At 35.1% G+C, this 15,345-nt stretch overlaps 1 long non-coding RNA gene across 3 annotated transcripts in view; it reads left to right on the top strand.

The window, feature by feature from the left end:
- The first annotated feature begins 276 nt into the window (after window positions 1-276).
- The window catches only part of LOC141458354 (uncharacterized), a 40,865-nt gene continuing 25,796 nt past the window's right edge, over window positions 277-15,345 (top strand). The window contains exons 1-3 of one of the 3 annotated variants that reach the window (XR_012460897.1): window positions 277-550; window positions 730-852; window positions 3,659-3,746. This is a non-coding gene — a long non-coding RNA (uncharacterized lncRNA). Of the gene's footprint in view, window positions 551-729; window positions 853-3,653; window positions 3,747-15,345 lie in introns of all 3 variants that reach the window. The other 2 variants (XR_012460896.1, XR_012460895.1) reach the window with 2 other exon arrangements.

Genomic DNA, 15,345 nt, shown 5'->3' with positions numbered 1-15,345 from the left:
ATTAATTTTATTGAGACAACTTTTTATCAAACTTACCGCGGTAATAATCCATGTTTAAACAGTATAATTTGTTAAACAGCATTTCACTACTTATCAAACAAACTAAAGAAACACTGATGTAGACGTAGAATTTGGATTCACCGTAACCTATCCAATTAATAACCTTACATACATTTAACATAATAGTTACGTCATAGCTGCAACTACCTCTCTCTTGGGCGCTTTAATTACACTAGAAATAAAAATAAAAATGTAAAAACATAACCTAGTTTATTTTCTTTATAATCGCTCCCATTTACCATTGATTATGTTAAAGTTCATCATGAATTTGGGTACAAAAGAACGGTAAACTATGGTCCATCTTCTTCTCACAGATTTCTTCAGTTTGGTCCATTTTATATTTTGTAGTTTTCTCATATCAATGAGATTAAGTATTTTCTTCGAGTTATCAAAACCATAGACACTTCGAAATTTTAGGATTTTAAGTCTAGATGTGCTCATTGTATGATACCCTTGATGGAACTTCAATTTAGGATTACAATTAAAAAAGGTATCCGTTATTTTCAAATTTTATTTATTAAAAAAAAAATTAAATGTTTCTGTTACTAGATTTTATTGAAAACTATTAAGCCATCTGATACTTTGAAACGTAATATTTTTTAAAATTATGTTAAGTTGAACCTGCAGTTCTGACTTTTTTTCCTAGTTTGTATGATTCTCTTTTTTTAGATTCGTCTAATGTCAGAATGTCATCGAGAGATAAAACGAAGGATGTGACTCAGGATGATTAGGTTTTTACATTTTCAGTACAGAAAAAAATAAAGATTCTTTTGAAAGAATTTGCAGATCAAGGTAATTGATTCGTTTCCAAGAGTAACTGACTATAAGTGGTTACAAGTCCATGCATGTTTATGTTGGCTTTTTAAGGCAGAATCATGCTAAATTCCCCAAGCAGTTAGCGTTAGAAAGTGAAAGAAATGACATCTTGTGTTTTATTTAGAGACAGTACAGGGGTCATTCCATGTCAAATCAACACGGGGTCTGAACCTCACCATCACGGATTTTCTTGAAATTTGGCACATGTGTACTATTGGAATAGACTTGGAAAAATATGAAATTTTACTGTGATATGTCAACTGGTTTATGAGTTACAGGGCTGTAAAGTTGCCAAAAATGGGCTGAAAAATAGGGAACCCCGTGTTTTTGAATTACTGTAGAAGCTTTCCTAATTGAGCTACAGACTTGGGATTGGTGTCATTTTATAGCATATATGATGCCCTTTCCTGTGATATGCGACACCATATGGGTTAGGATAAATAAAGTTTGTTAAATTTAAATTTAAAATTTAAATTTTAAATTTTTTAAAAAGTACATATTTTAAAATTTTAAAATTAATTCTATGAATAGATAGTAGTGTTATGAATCACTGGCCAAAATATTAATTTGGGACGACAATGGCTTCATTGTTAAAAAAAATTAAGACTAAAGCTCCAATCCGATTAATTCAACTCTGAATTCATGTTAATACAATAATGCTAATAATAATTCCACTAACAAGTCCAAAGTAAAACATACTATTAAGTAATAGGATCTCTTTATTATTTTAAGCTTGAAAACGCTTCATTTGATTGACATGCATCACTTTCTAGTAGGACATATGTAAGTTCTTCCAGTCAGAGTCACAGGATCAATTTTTATCAAAACATCCACTACTGAGACCCTAAGAATATCGGCATTTCTTGGATGCGAGATGATTTAGAGGGACCAGCTGGATGAAGAAAAGTTACTTTTACTTCATCAAGTTCTTCATTTTTCTCTAAAAAAATATCCAAGCCACCAGTTTCTTTATAGACTACACTGATATAACCTGATATGTCGGCTAATTTTAGTTTATCAGGGAATTTTGAAACTTCCATTTCGCAAGCTTCTGAGTTCATAGAAAAGTTTTTAACCAATATTTTGGATTTACTTCTGGGAATGAAAGCATGATATTGCTGTGTTCCTTTAATAGCCAATGCTTGAGCAAACCGATTTTTTAAAAAATACTCAGATTCAACATAGTCTTCCTGGGTTGAATATGCAAAGTCTATGTTGGTGATGTTTTCTACTGCCCACTCAAAAAGTTGTAGTGAAGTTTGAATTTGATTTTCATAGGGTCGTTGCAAACTGGCATGAGCTGCCAGTCTCTTTACCGAACCCCCTACGCAATCACAAGGCCCTTTGCCGATTTAAACCAACTTTCCCGTTACATCGACGGCTTTGTGTTTCTCTGGGAACTGCCGCCAGGTTTTCGATACTTGGTCAATTAGAAGGGGGAACGATGTAGTTTCAAAATCGGTCTGTACTTAAATAGTTGGGATATTTGAGATTAGACACCTAGCACCTCCATAAAAATATTGCTATCTTTTAATAGCATCATACAAAAATGAAAGTTGAAGTTTTAGGAATATTCAATGAGAGGCAGTCAATAAATAGAAAAATCTAAAAACAGAACAGTTTGAAATTTCCATATAAGTTACTTTTAAATAAAAAAGTGAAAATTTAGTAGGAATAATTTCCTGAGTACTGTAACAAAAAATTGTTTTTCACTTGACATTAAATGAATTTTCTGTCCCTTAAGTCGCTTCCAGTTTTCCTTCTTTCTAAAGAACAAAAATAAGAAAAGATGAAATCTATTCAGCCGGTTTATTTCTAACAAATACTCTTACAAAGCATGGACCAATAGAGAAAAGAAAATATTACTGAAAAAGAAAAAAAAAAAGGTAAGTATGAAGAAAAAGGAAAATAAGAACATGAGCATCATCTACAACAAAATCCGCAGTTTCTTTACAGCTAAATTGCAAGCTAAGTATTTTGCTGAGATATTAAGAGAATTTTGTCAATAGAAAAATTAAAATAAATAAATAATATTTCATGATAAAATATTGCTATATACATTTTCAATTGAAATTCATAATAATTTTACAAAAGGTGTTTTTTGTTTTGTTTTTTTCTTCTTGAAAATTATGAAAAATGTAAAATAAATAGATTGAAAGATAATTGGAAAATTTGCTCATCTTACCCAATTAATTTAACTAAGAACCCAAAATCAGACGTTGGGGCCTGTCTTTGGCGACCATAAACTCTCAATTGGAAGTACTAAAATTATTGATTGGATTTTTAAACCAATTAATGAATTTCTTGAAAATGAATAAAAAGATTATTTTTTTTTTTTAAATCAGAGTACTGTTACAACACAAAAACACATGGCTCAGGGGCCACGGTAGCCGAGCGGTTATAGGCTAGACCCGCAAAGCTAAGATGTATTGTTGGTTTAGTGGGTTCGATTCCCGGTCTCTAGGCCTTGGATTTTATTTAATGGTTAATATGAGACATTTATAGTAAAGTATGTTAGGCGGTTATAGGCTAGACCCGCAATGCTAAGATGTATTGTTGGTTTAGTGGGTTCGATTCCCGGTCTCTAGGCCTTGGATTTTATTTAATGTTTAATATGAGACATTTATTGTAAAGTATGTTTGCTAGTCGCCTCCGTCCACGACACCTAACCTAATTAGTAGTTGGGCGTAAAGCACGCCTGAAAAAAATAGGCACTTACTTTACTTAACAAACTTATATTTGAAGCATTTTTCTAGGAGAGCTTTTATTTTTTGTAGGGCAGTTCTGAAAGAGTGGTCAATTGATGAGGCTTCTGTTTGTGGTGCTGTTTCAGTGTCAAGTATCTGTGCTTATGAAGATTAAATAATGAGGTACTAAACTTTCAAGATTGTAGCTAACTGTGGATGTTTGGAGAATTACTTATGCTTCAAAATGGTGTCAATTTTTAGAAAATTTATCGTGCCTTTCTAACCGTGTCATCAGAATCGAATTCGGACTAAAAATTTCTGAGTAATAACATTTTTATTGCACAAAAAAGTAATGTTTTTAGAAAAAAAATTAAAGTGACGTCACTCAAGAACAGTGGAAAATATAAAGTTGGCCAATACGTCATTGAACTCCACTTTAGATGTACTACACACAGTAGGCCTATGGACATTACTTGCTTTTTCACCCTGTATGTATAAAGGGTGTCCCAAGGTATACAGATAACGACTTTTTCTCGGAAACTAAGATAGCTAGAAAAAAAACTAAAAAATACGTGTTCCCTTAGTTTTTTGTTAGGAATCCAAATTTAATTTGTAAATTTTTTTCGGTGCTTCCAGAAGCGAGATACAGGCACCAACTTCATTTTTTCAAATGGGGAGGTGCGGTTTTTATTTCAGAAATAGATTCCTCTAGTTTTAGTAAGAAAGCTATCTTAGTTTCCGTATCCATATACTTTGGGACACCCTGTATATGTAACTTGGGAGAGACTAGATCAGTTATCAAGTTCAATACTTTTTTTTTTCAGTCCTGTGTGAGGTCTTTTTTTTTTTTTTGTCTGTGAACAGTCCAAGATATCGGAAGACATCCATGGGCGGGGCAGGAATTGGAATGGCAATAAACTGGAGGAAGTGTGATGCGGCAGACGATGATACAGATGGGATTAGAATGTGGGTTTCTGTGTACTGGAAAATCTGTGACAAGGATTTCCGGTATCGTCTGTGTGGTTTACTGTTAAGGATATCTACGTCATCTCAGCTTCCTCTTTGTACTTGTTGGAATAGTAACTGATATTTTGGAGGGAAACAAAACGTTATAATTATATTTGAAAAAATTGTGTAAAAAGAAATATATATATTTCGTATATAATATATACTTATATGGTTCGACTGATTGTAACTGTTTTTTTTTTTTTCATTTTTAGTTTATATATAAATCTTTTTCGTTTGGAAAAGCGCTCCCGTTAAAAATTAATTTTCTTAATTACTCTCTTCATTAAAATCAATTAAAAGAATCAGGTCAAGGATTTTCCCAGATTTAGTGAAAATAAACAACTAATTCCCCCCAACGTCTCTGCCGTTTTTCCTCTCGCCTCCCGTAAAGAGATCATTTTCCTAATTGCTTTAACTCGTTAACCAGCCTGAGAAGTAACCAGTGATATTCACTCTTTTGTCAGTTTTTCCTACAAAACAATCTTCTTTTCTTTTTCCTTGTTAATTTATTCCACTTCAAATATTTTGCTCGTTAAATGGAGATTGAGGGGGGGGGGAAGATATCGGAAATTAGGGCACTAGGTTCGTCATTTTTTAAAAAAATACTTTCTCTTACTCCTGCTTCTAAAGGGTCCCTTAAATGCCCTCAAAGTCTTCAATATTCTTAGAGCGGTGTTCTCTTAACTTTGCTCTCTCCCTATGTGCTTTTTAATTTAGAAGTAACGTTGCTTAACCAGTTAAGCGAGGGAATTTAGTTTTAAAAACCTCCTCACAGTGTGCGGAATTAAAATCAGACAATGACGTCGTACACACGTCGAACGCAGCAGGGCAAAACAACCAAAAGTTTACAATAGTCGTAATAGTCACACTGCAAGCGACTTTTTCTGCAATCTCTCTCTGGGGCTTACAGATTACCAGAGCTCATTCTGTGTACATCCAAAAATCTTGCACCGCTTCTTCACGTATGCATTGCTCTAGTTAACTAGGGACGCCAAGAGTTTTTTTACAGAGGAAGAAAAGAGCTTTTTGAATTCTGTGTAAAATGAAATCATGCTCGTACTGTGAGATCTGAATCTCTATCTAAGAGGTAAAAATGGGCATTGCACCAAGGGTTGAGAACTTCTATTTGTGTGCGTAATTCCCCAATCTTTAATCGGGAGACCAAACATGTACCAACCACTTATCAATTTGGCTGACTCCCACCGCAGTTCTATTGGGTAAGATAAAGGAAACATCCCACCAAATAATATTCTTATTGTATTTTATTAAAATTTTCTAGTTTTTTTTAGTTAATGGCAATTTTATATTTTTCACATCGCTCTTCGCACCGTCCTCAACATTCCCTTCATAGACCAACTCGCCAAGACTAAATACCAAAAATTCCAAACTACTCTCTCGATTAGCTCTAACCTACTGTCCTCTCGCTTCCTCTGACATCCCTAATACTCCTCGCCGACTGAATCGCCAGTGGCACTGCGACTTCCTTGTAGGCTGAAGACCTAAATCATCCTATCTCTCCTCTCTTCTCCTAACATTCTCCTCTCTCCTGTAGAGTGCTACCACTGGGTAGCTTCTCTCCTTTTGCTCTCCTCCCGCACCAGTTCATCACTCTCTCCATATTTACTGATTGTATACAATGTTTACAGATTGTAAATTACAAAATAAATTAAAAAAAAAAATTCACAACTAGTATACTCGTCGAACGCACCGTTACAGAGATTTGATGACACACTTAACAGGTTAAGTAGGTGAAAGATTAACTAAATGGTTAACATACTGAGATCACGAGTTCGAATCCAGCTGCTGGCTCATAAATTTTCTTTTTTCTTCTTATTCTTCCTAGGAGTTATTTACAGCTGACTGTCCCAGTGTTGGACAGTGTTATCCACGATGGGAGAGCTCAGGAGGAGCTCAGATTGCACTGAAAAAAAGCTCTAGGGGCCAATGACCTTAGATTTGGCGCGAAAAAAAGATAGGAAACGTGCAAAAAGATTTTGACACCTCGGACAGCTGCCTGGGGGCTTGCTGAATCCTGACTTTGTGGCCCACATCAACAAATTCTGGAGCCCCCCACCCAATGAACTTTGTAAGAGTGTGGTGGTTTCAGTGTTGACTTTGTTTGATAGTCGATGATCGCAAGTAACGCCATGGTCCCTAAGTTCAACCTAGCTTCCGGCAGAGTTCCACTTCTTTTGTTTAGGAACTCGCACGACGAAGCCAAAAAAATTAAGCACATAGAATAGAGCTAGAATAGTAGGATAACCGAGAGCCTTCTTTATCTATTTTTCAAAGTAAATAAAAGTTTTCTTGAAATACAATACAATTATTTAATTAAAAATAAAAAACCAAAATTAGGATAAATTAAAGTGAGCAAAGTACATTCAAAGTTATATACTTTACTAAATAGTGACCCAGATTTTGGGAACGTGTATAAGACACCTGTGCCACTCCTGTGTACAAAATGACTGTAAGAACAATCCTAGAGTCTGATATGTTCACCACTTCTACAGTCAGGTCCTACAACTAGCAGCTGTCGACTACATACAGTTCTGGTGAAGACAATCTTGTCCCCAGCCTCTGTAACATGAAACGGCTGATATCCACTTCTCATCTAAATTTCAAGGGTTCTCCAAAATGGAGACGTTAACTTAGAGGTGGTGGTTGTTCTTGACCTTGCCTTGGTATAGTCTCTCTCTCTTTCTTTCTCTCTAAGAAACATTTTTAGTGATGGAGCCTTTGCAAAGATGATAAAGTTTAATGATTTTCATCTCTTCCAAGATTTATAACTACATTATTTATTATTATTATTTGTAAAAATTTTGTGGAAACGAATATTCGTATTGTTACGTGGCTATTAAATAACGAGACTATTGCTGTAAAACATTTTATTTTAAATTTATACATAATTAGTTATTATCACTACCCACCCCTCCCCAATCCCTAGAACGCTCCATGCGAATTTACACATTTACAGTCTTTTTCCGTCAGCTCCAGCCGCTTTTTCTTTCACAGCTTCAACGGTCTGAATTTCGTGTTCCTTTTAATGCAGATTTGACTTTGGGGAACCAGATTTTTAGATTTTAAAAAGACGGGGCGGGACCCTATCCCCACGTAATCTAAAATCTAAAAAAAATCTTGGGGAACCAGATAAAAGTCACATGGGGCCAGGTCAGGCGAGTAAGGCGGATGGCCTAAAGCTGGGATGTTGTACTTGGCTAGAAACAACGCAGTGTCTGAGCCGGCGCGTTGTCTTGATGGAGAACCCATGACCGGTTCTTCCACAAATCGGGTCGTTTTTTTTCCTTACTCTTTCACAGAGTTGAGCAAGCACCTCACGGTAGTAATGTTGATTCAATTATAATCGATATTTTCACCCGTTTTGGACGTGGAAGGCGACCCGGGCGGTCATCGTCTCCGACGTCTTCTCGGTCATCTTAGAAACGCTTGAACCACTCAAAAACTTGCGCACGTGATAAACATTCATCGCCATAAACTTCTTTAAATAAAAGATAAGTTTCAGTAGCGGTTTTACCCAGTTTCATGTGAAATTTCACGACAATTCGTTGCTCTACTACATGTGTAGTATATCAGGTTTTCGGCAAAACGAAACTAATACCTCTTACACAATCGACGGTTCCGGTCAGACAGATTTCTCAACAAACACGTGAGAGATGCTGCAATCGAAAGTGAAGGCTTTACAATGCACAGATGTCGGTCGTTAGGATTTGGCGCATGCATAGTTCTTCTGTAGCAGCATCAGTCTCGTTATTTAATAGCCACATCTCGTACAATCCTTTATGAAGATAACATTTTTAATGACTTAAAAAAGTGTATTAAATAATTTAAAAAAAAAATGAATCCCCAAGAATCACATGGACACTATTAAAACCATACAATAAAAAAAATATCCTAATGGAGTACCTTAAAATTATGGTAGTTTCTGGACAAATTCGATTGAACGATTTTTAAGAACATGCTGGAATATGGACCCCGGGTTGTACCGAAACGTCTTTATAAATAAGCAGGATTTAAAGAGAAAAAAATATCGGCTTAATCCACAGATTAAAACTGTCTGGTAGGACGGTTGTATAAGGGTTGATCGCCAAAAAAGTGCACGAAAAAGCTGTAAATTTGAAAAACACCCAACTTTGATAATTTTTTTCTCTTTTTCCATAAAAGATAAAATTCCCAAATTTTTCTTTAAGAATCTAGGGTAAATCCTCCTTTATAACTGATTTTTTTACGAACCATTAGTTTACTCTGAATGCAGGGAAGATCAAAGCAATTGTTATTGTCTCCAACTCACTCCTTAAATCATTGGCTCCTCTTCCTAATCTTTTCCTCTATAATATCCCAATAAAATATTGTTCCTCTGTGAAAAACCTCAGTATCACTTTTGACCAAAAACCTATCTTGGAAAAAACCATGTTTCCCAAATCTCTTGCTGCTACAGTCACATCCTAAAGCAGTCTAATACTTCTCTGACACCTTTTTCCCCAATTAAGACCCCGGTAACTCCTAGTTTCCTCTCTTATTTGCCTCCCCCCTCCATTTCGACTGTGGTTACTTAGTGTATGGCGCGGACTTTCTGGTGATCTCGAAGCTAAAGCTCTCTCAAGCGCCACCATGAACTGCTTCATAAGACTTATTTTCAGCATTCCCAGAGACTCTCGTGAAGTGGCTTTTCCCCTGTCTACTGCCGGCCAGTATTTTTTCAAGTTATCCAATCTCCATCTTACCATCTTATATTTTCCAACTCTTCAAGTTCAAATCCTAGATCCAATCTCGTAATACTAGAGCTCGTTCCTCCTGATCTCTATATTCCCTCACACCGCACTTCATCCTCTGACAAATCCTTCCTAACACGCGCTACCTCTTTCTCTGGACCTCCTTGCCATCATCTGTCCGCCATGCTCTTACCCTATCTATCTTTAAATCCCTTCTGTTCTACCCAGCTTCCTTCTACCCAAATAATAATTGAATGCATTTATTTCCTTAATTTTAATTCTTATTTTTGTAAATGCGTGCCTATTTTTTGGTTTATAAATATCTAAAATACAGGCTAAATCAATAGGGCCTCCAAACTGTACATGTTTTTATTCTAAGAGGACAATAGACCCAGAATAATAACTTTATTTTCTATTCTATTCTAACATAAATCTAATTAGATTTCGAGAAAAATGGCATTTTCAAAAACTGTTCTTATTCTTGTTGTTATTCTCATAATTAAAAACATCAGCCAATAAAATTCATTGTACAAAATTTTGTACTAAACCTAGTTTTTGTTCGACTTTTGACCTATTTTTTTGTTTTTTGCTTTTAGAGTGGGGATAATTGATTGAAAAGTGGTGCTGAAGTGGGGGTGAAGTAGTAGCCCACATTGTTATCTGCATTTAAACAAAACAATTCTTAACGTTTGGAAAATGAACATACAAAATAATGATAATAAATGCTGTCTATACAATAATCAGCCATTAAAATCTGTTAGCATGATTTTCTTCTTTTTCTGCCCTTTGTTAACGAGGGGGGTCGGCGAAGGTTTGGCTGCCAGGAAACATTAAAAATGAATGAACTAGCCTCCCCCCCCAAAAAATGGCAGAAAAATGGAGGGTGGCTTGGGGGGTTATTTAAGGGGAATTCAATATAAGTGAATGTATTTTCCAAAGGAAAAAAAGAGAGAGAGAATAAGTTTTTGATTTGTGCTTCTGATTGTGGGGGGGAACGTTAGGAACGACACCATTGGACGGACAGTGGGTCCAACACGGGGAGGTAGTCGGTGGTTATATTTCAGGAACTATTGCCAGCAAGAGTTCAGTATTGCCAACTTTCTACCATTCTATACCAAATAACTATAACTTATCTGAAAACTATATTAGTTTCCACCAATATATAGTCCATGTATTATATTTATACAGTTAATTACATTTCATAATGTCACTAAAACTAACTAACAGTAAATCAATTTATTAAATATCATCATTTTATCTAGAAATTTATGTTTTGAATGACGTAGGAGAAAGAAAGGGTTTTTCCAGCTGCTTTCTGGTGAAAAAAAAAGAAAAAATATTTTCTCTTAATATACAGGGTGTTCATTTTAAGACGCCTCAAATGCAGTTCATGCGTAAACGGTTATTCTGAGCAAAAAAAGTGGTAGAAGAAAAATGTTGTTGCCCGTCAACTCTAGTTTCAGAATATGTGACTTGATTTTAGATTCCTGCCCGCATACGCGGCAGACGCGCCGTCCAAAAGTGAGGGTTTGCGGTTGACCCCCATTTTCATATACACAGTTTTAAAGAGTATAAAAAGTTGTGAAAGAAACCGGAAACATCAATTCGATATCTTTAAAAATTAAACGTGCTAGGCCATTTCAAAAATCTGGTATTTATTACATCATATTTCAATTTTTTTAACTTGTTATCAAAGAGAAAGAAGAGCACGCGATAGGTCATTTTTATGTATTTTTTCATCCCCTTTCTACTAAAAATATTGCCAAGGCAGTAAAGCTAGTATTTTTCTTAATATCGGGGAAATAAGTCGTTTTCCGAGTGATTTTTTTCTAAGAAAAATCAAATGTTAAGAGCTTTAGATGTTCTCAAGCATACACAAAATGACTAAAAATTAATTTTACATCTGTTACAAACAAGAAGGTTTAATAATTATTTGGTAATTTTGGGAGAGTTGCGTTTAATTACCAAAAAAAACATTGGAAACCTCCTGCCACATATTTAAGTGAAACAATATCTTTCATGTAAAGGATCAAACTTATTCCTTGATTTATCAAATAATGCACTTTACGCAGCTTGTGAAAGCGTGTACTGATGCCTTCAAAGGTGGCTCCTCTGGCTCGCAAGCCAGGTTAGCCAGGAGGTTATCAACTGCTCTCTGTATCTGATTTTTCTTAGAAAAATCACTCGGAAAACGACTTATTTCCCCGATATTAAGAAAAATACTAGCTTTACTGCCTTGGCAATATTTTTAGTAGAAAGGGGATGAAAAAATACATAAAAATGACCTATCGCGTGCTCTTCTTTCTCCTTGATAACAAGTTAAAAAAATTGAAATATGATTAATAAATAGCAGATTTTGAAATGGCCTAGCGCCTTTAATTTTGAAGATATCGAATTGCGGTTTCCGGTTTCTTTCATAACTGTTTATACTCTTTAAAAATGTGTATATAAAAATGGGGGCCAACTGCGAACCCTTTACTTTTGGTCGCGCGTCAGCCGTGTAGGCGGGCAGGAATCTAAAATCAAGTCACATATTCTGAAACTAGAGTTGACGGGCAACAAATTTTTTTTTGGCTCAGATCATCCTTTTAAGCATGAAATGCATTTGAGCCGTCTTAAAATGGAACACCCTGTATATTTTGATATCCCTTCACTTTTTCACTGACTTTCTCTTACTTATATTATAGAAAGTATTGAGATCGTGACGAATATTTCTTTTTTTTCAAAGGAAATGCCCATTTCTAACGCACCTCAGTCAACTCAGTCAAATTTTGAGTCTCTCATACGCATGAATAACCACTTCCGGTTGAGCCGTAAAAATGTTCCCCCCCCCCCAAATAAAATTTATAGATCGAATATTTTTCCCATAAAAAATATCTAAAAACATTTCTCAATTCAATATAATAATCATTATTTGGTTAAGAAAAGTTATTTTGATGTAAAACAAAATAGAGAAGTTTAATTAAACGTGAAAAGAGGTTTGATTTAATTATATTAAAAAGTAACATGTAAAAGGAAAAGCTTGAATTGCCGAAAAGAAGTTTGAAAACGGAATTCAAATAATTTAAAATTAAAAAAAGAAAAGCTCCAAACAAAATCCCTAATTCTCAACTATTCTTCAGTTAAGGGAAGTATTTATTCATTTGGAGGAAAAAAAAGAAAAACATTCAACTCTTAAGGATTCTTCCTTTTGGAACTCCTTTGATGGTGGATTCCAATCGTTTTAATTTTAAATCAGGATAACAACTTTCATGAATCGGAAAATTAGTACTTTCTTAAATAAGGAATAATAGAAAACTTTTTAATTTTCGCGACTTGTTTACAAGGAATCTCTGAACATTGATTTGGGTTATCTTGTCCCAATACTGGTTATTGATTTTTGGTTGTTGATCAAGATGGGAGAAATGCTTCTTCCTCTTTTTCTTTGTTGGCAACATAGTTCTTGAAGAGCCATAGCCTTCTTAATTACATTTCTCCACTTTTTTAAAGCTACTAGTAACAACCTGAGGTTAACACAATCCAGTCATCGTTTCCGTGCTCTTCCTTTACTTCATCCTTCTCCTGGATGGCCAGTCAACAACTTCCTCGTATCCAGTTCTGTTTCCAGATGATCCAGCCACCTGAATCGTCCACGTTCCACCATTCCCACCATATAGCTCTTTTTTGGACTTCATTCTCAAATATTTCATCCTGTCTTACTAGGCCAAACATTTTCTTTACAAGTTTCCTTTTCCTAAACACTGAGAAGTCTTTCATGTTCCCGAGTTAGTGGTACAGGTTTTTTCCCGTAGATGATAACCATCATTAACTATTGGCTTCCCCAAGGAAAATTGCATCTTATATTCTTGTAAAGATTTAGATTTGAAAGGTGGGACCGGGACCCATGCGCCACGGCACCGCAGCCACCAAGAGGCTTATTGTGCCTTCCCTCTAAATCTAGTAGGTGAAACCTCCCCTTCTAATAAGGTTGAGGGCTTTCCCTAACAGTTCCTTCTGCGCTATAATCACCTTTGGTCATAAGTTACCAAAGATATCGTAGCGCAGTCTCTCGATTGCAACGCAATCGAATAACAGGTGAGAGGCCGTTTCCTCCTCTTCCTGACACAGTCTGTACAACGGTTCCGAGCTAATAAGCCCTATCTTGTGCAGGTGCTTTCTGAACTTGCCGTGCCCTGTGAATAGGCCGGTAATCAGAGCGATCTGAACATTTCTGTTAACGTTTCGGTAATATTTATTTATTTCCATCCTCAGGGCAAAAATGAACAACGAATAAAAGTTTGAGTTACGTTAATAATGTTCTTCCCAAACTTTATAGTGCCCCCGCAATTATCGATTTTTTTTGAAAAGTTGTGTTCTTTTTTTTTTTTACCGTGATTAACATCGAATTTAATATCGACCAAATATCGACGATCAGTATTGATAATTTTATTACTGGGTGCCAGGGTTAAAACGTTTTCTCAGAAGAATGCTTCTGCCTAAATGGTCATTTCAGTGTAATGTACACTATGTACAAACTATGATAGTGTACATAAAAATATTAATAAATTCTAAGTCGAAAGAAAATGTATAAGTTACATATTTGAGAATTAAAACTGTCCGGTAGGACAGTTGTATAAGGGTTGACCATCAAAAACTGCACGAAAAAGTGTAACGTTGAAAAACACCCAACTTTGACAATTTTTTTCTCTTTTTCTATAAAAGATTAAATTCCCCAAATTTTCTTTAAAATAAAGGGCAAACCCTCCTTTATAACTGTAATTTTATTGTAGCAACCCAGATCTAATAGATTTCGAGAAAAAAAAGTTGCTGAAAATGAGCAAAAACGGCATTTTCAAAAAATGTTCTTGTTCTTGCTGTTACCTTTTTTGTAAACAACGGTAGCACCTAAACGCGTGAACCGATTTTCATGAACGAGGTGTCATTCGATTCGGAATTTTATGTAGATGTGCCTTTGGGGGGGGGGGGGTCAAGTCGCTGTACATCGATTAGGGGAGGAGTTAGCCCCATGTTAATAAGATAATGTCGTGCGATGGGTACAAAAAGATTTCTCTTTAAAAATAAAATAAAATAAATAAATAATAATTAATAATAATATGCAATTCTTCCTCCTGATTGGCTGCAATTTAGCTGGATCAGTATATTATTTAAATTATATGAAAGAGGATTAATCAGATCAGGGTATTATTAAATTTAACTATAAAAAAAAAAATTTTGAAAACATTCTAGAAAATTCTAGAATTATTTTAAATATGTAATTATTTAAAAATAGTTTTAAAACTAAGATCTTACACTTTACAAAGTTTATAAAGTGAACATGAACTTGGAACTCCTTTGTAACAGATACATTGTATCTCTACACCAATTGGGATAATAATAATAAAATAACACACTCGGAATAACAAATCTCACGAAATACAATCAATTTTTACGAAGTGGTACAATTTTTAGCATGATGTACTACCAAAAAAAGGTTGGGAAACGCTGGTTTAAACGATATCTATCAGTTGTTATTCAATTTTCAAAAGTATATTGCATTTTTGAAAAAATTGTTTTTAATATCTTCTATAAGGGAAGGGATTAGCTATGCGGTTAGCGTATTGGATTCCCACGGGGAGGTTCCGGTTTCGAATCCAGCTGCTGACCCTTAGATTTTCTCTTCCTGGGAGCTTCTTACAGCTCACTATCCGGTGATGGGCAGTGTTGTCTGTAAAGAGAGAAAACTGTCTGGAGGCCGGCAGTGCACTGGAAAAAGCTCCGGGCGCCAATAACCTTAGATAAATAAATAAGCCTTAAAATAATCGGATTTTATCCGTCAAATTAAACAGCATGGATTAGAAGTATTATTATGATTTAGTAAATAATAGGCCTGAAAAGTATACAGCCATATAAGTGAGTGGCAGGTGCATTGCCTGTAAAAACAATGTAAACATTTCGTGAAACATTTAAATTCTAAAAACGGAAGTAAGTTACGTGGATAATAAAGGAACGGATTTTTACAACAATAATGGTGTCCACGTGCCCGTTAGTTTTTATCTCGTATTAGCGTC

This window comes from Rhodnius prolixus, unplaced genomic scaffold (assembly GCF_049639745.1).
Source record: "Rhodnius prolixus isolate KJV_2025 unplaced genomic scaffold, Rpr scaffold_5, whole genome shotgun sequence".
NCBI lineage: Eukaryota > Metazoa > Arthropoda > Insecta > Hemiptera > Reduviidae > Rhodnius > Rhodnius prolixus.
Note: the sequence above shows the minus strand (reverse complement) of the source record. Positions and strands in the feature narration are given on the sequence as shown.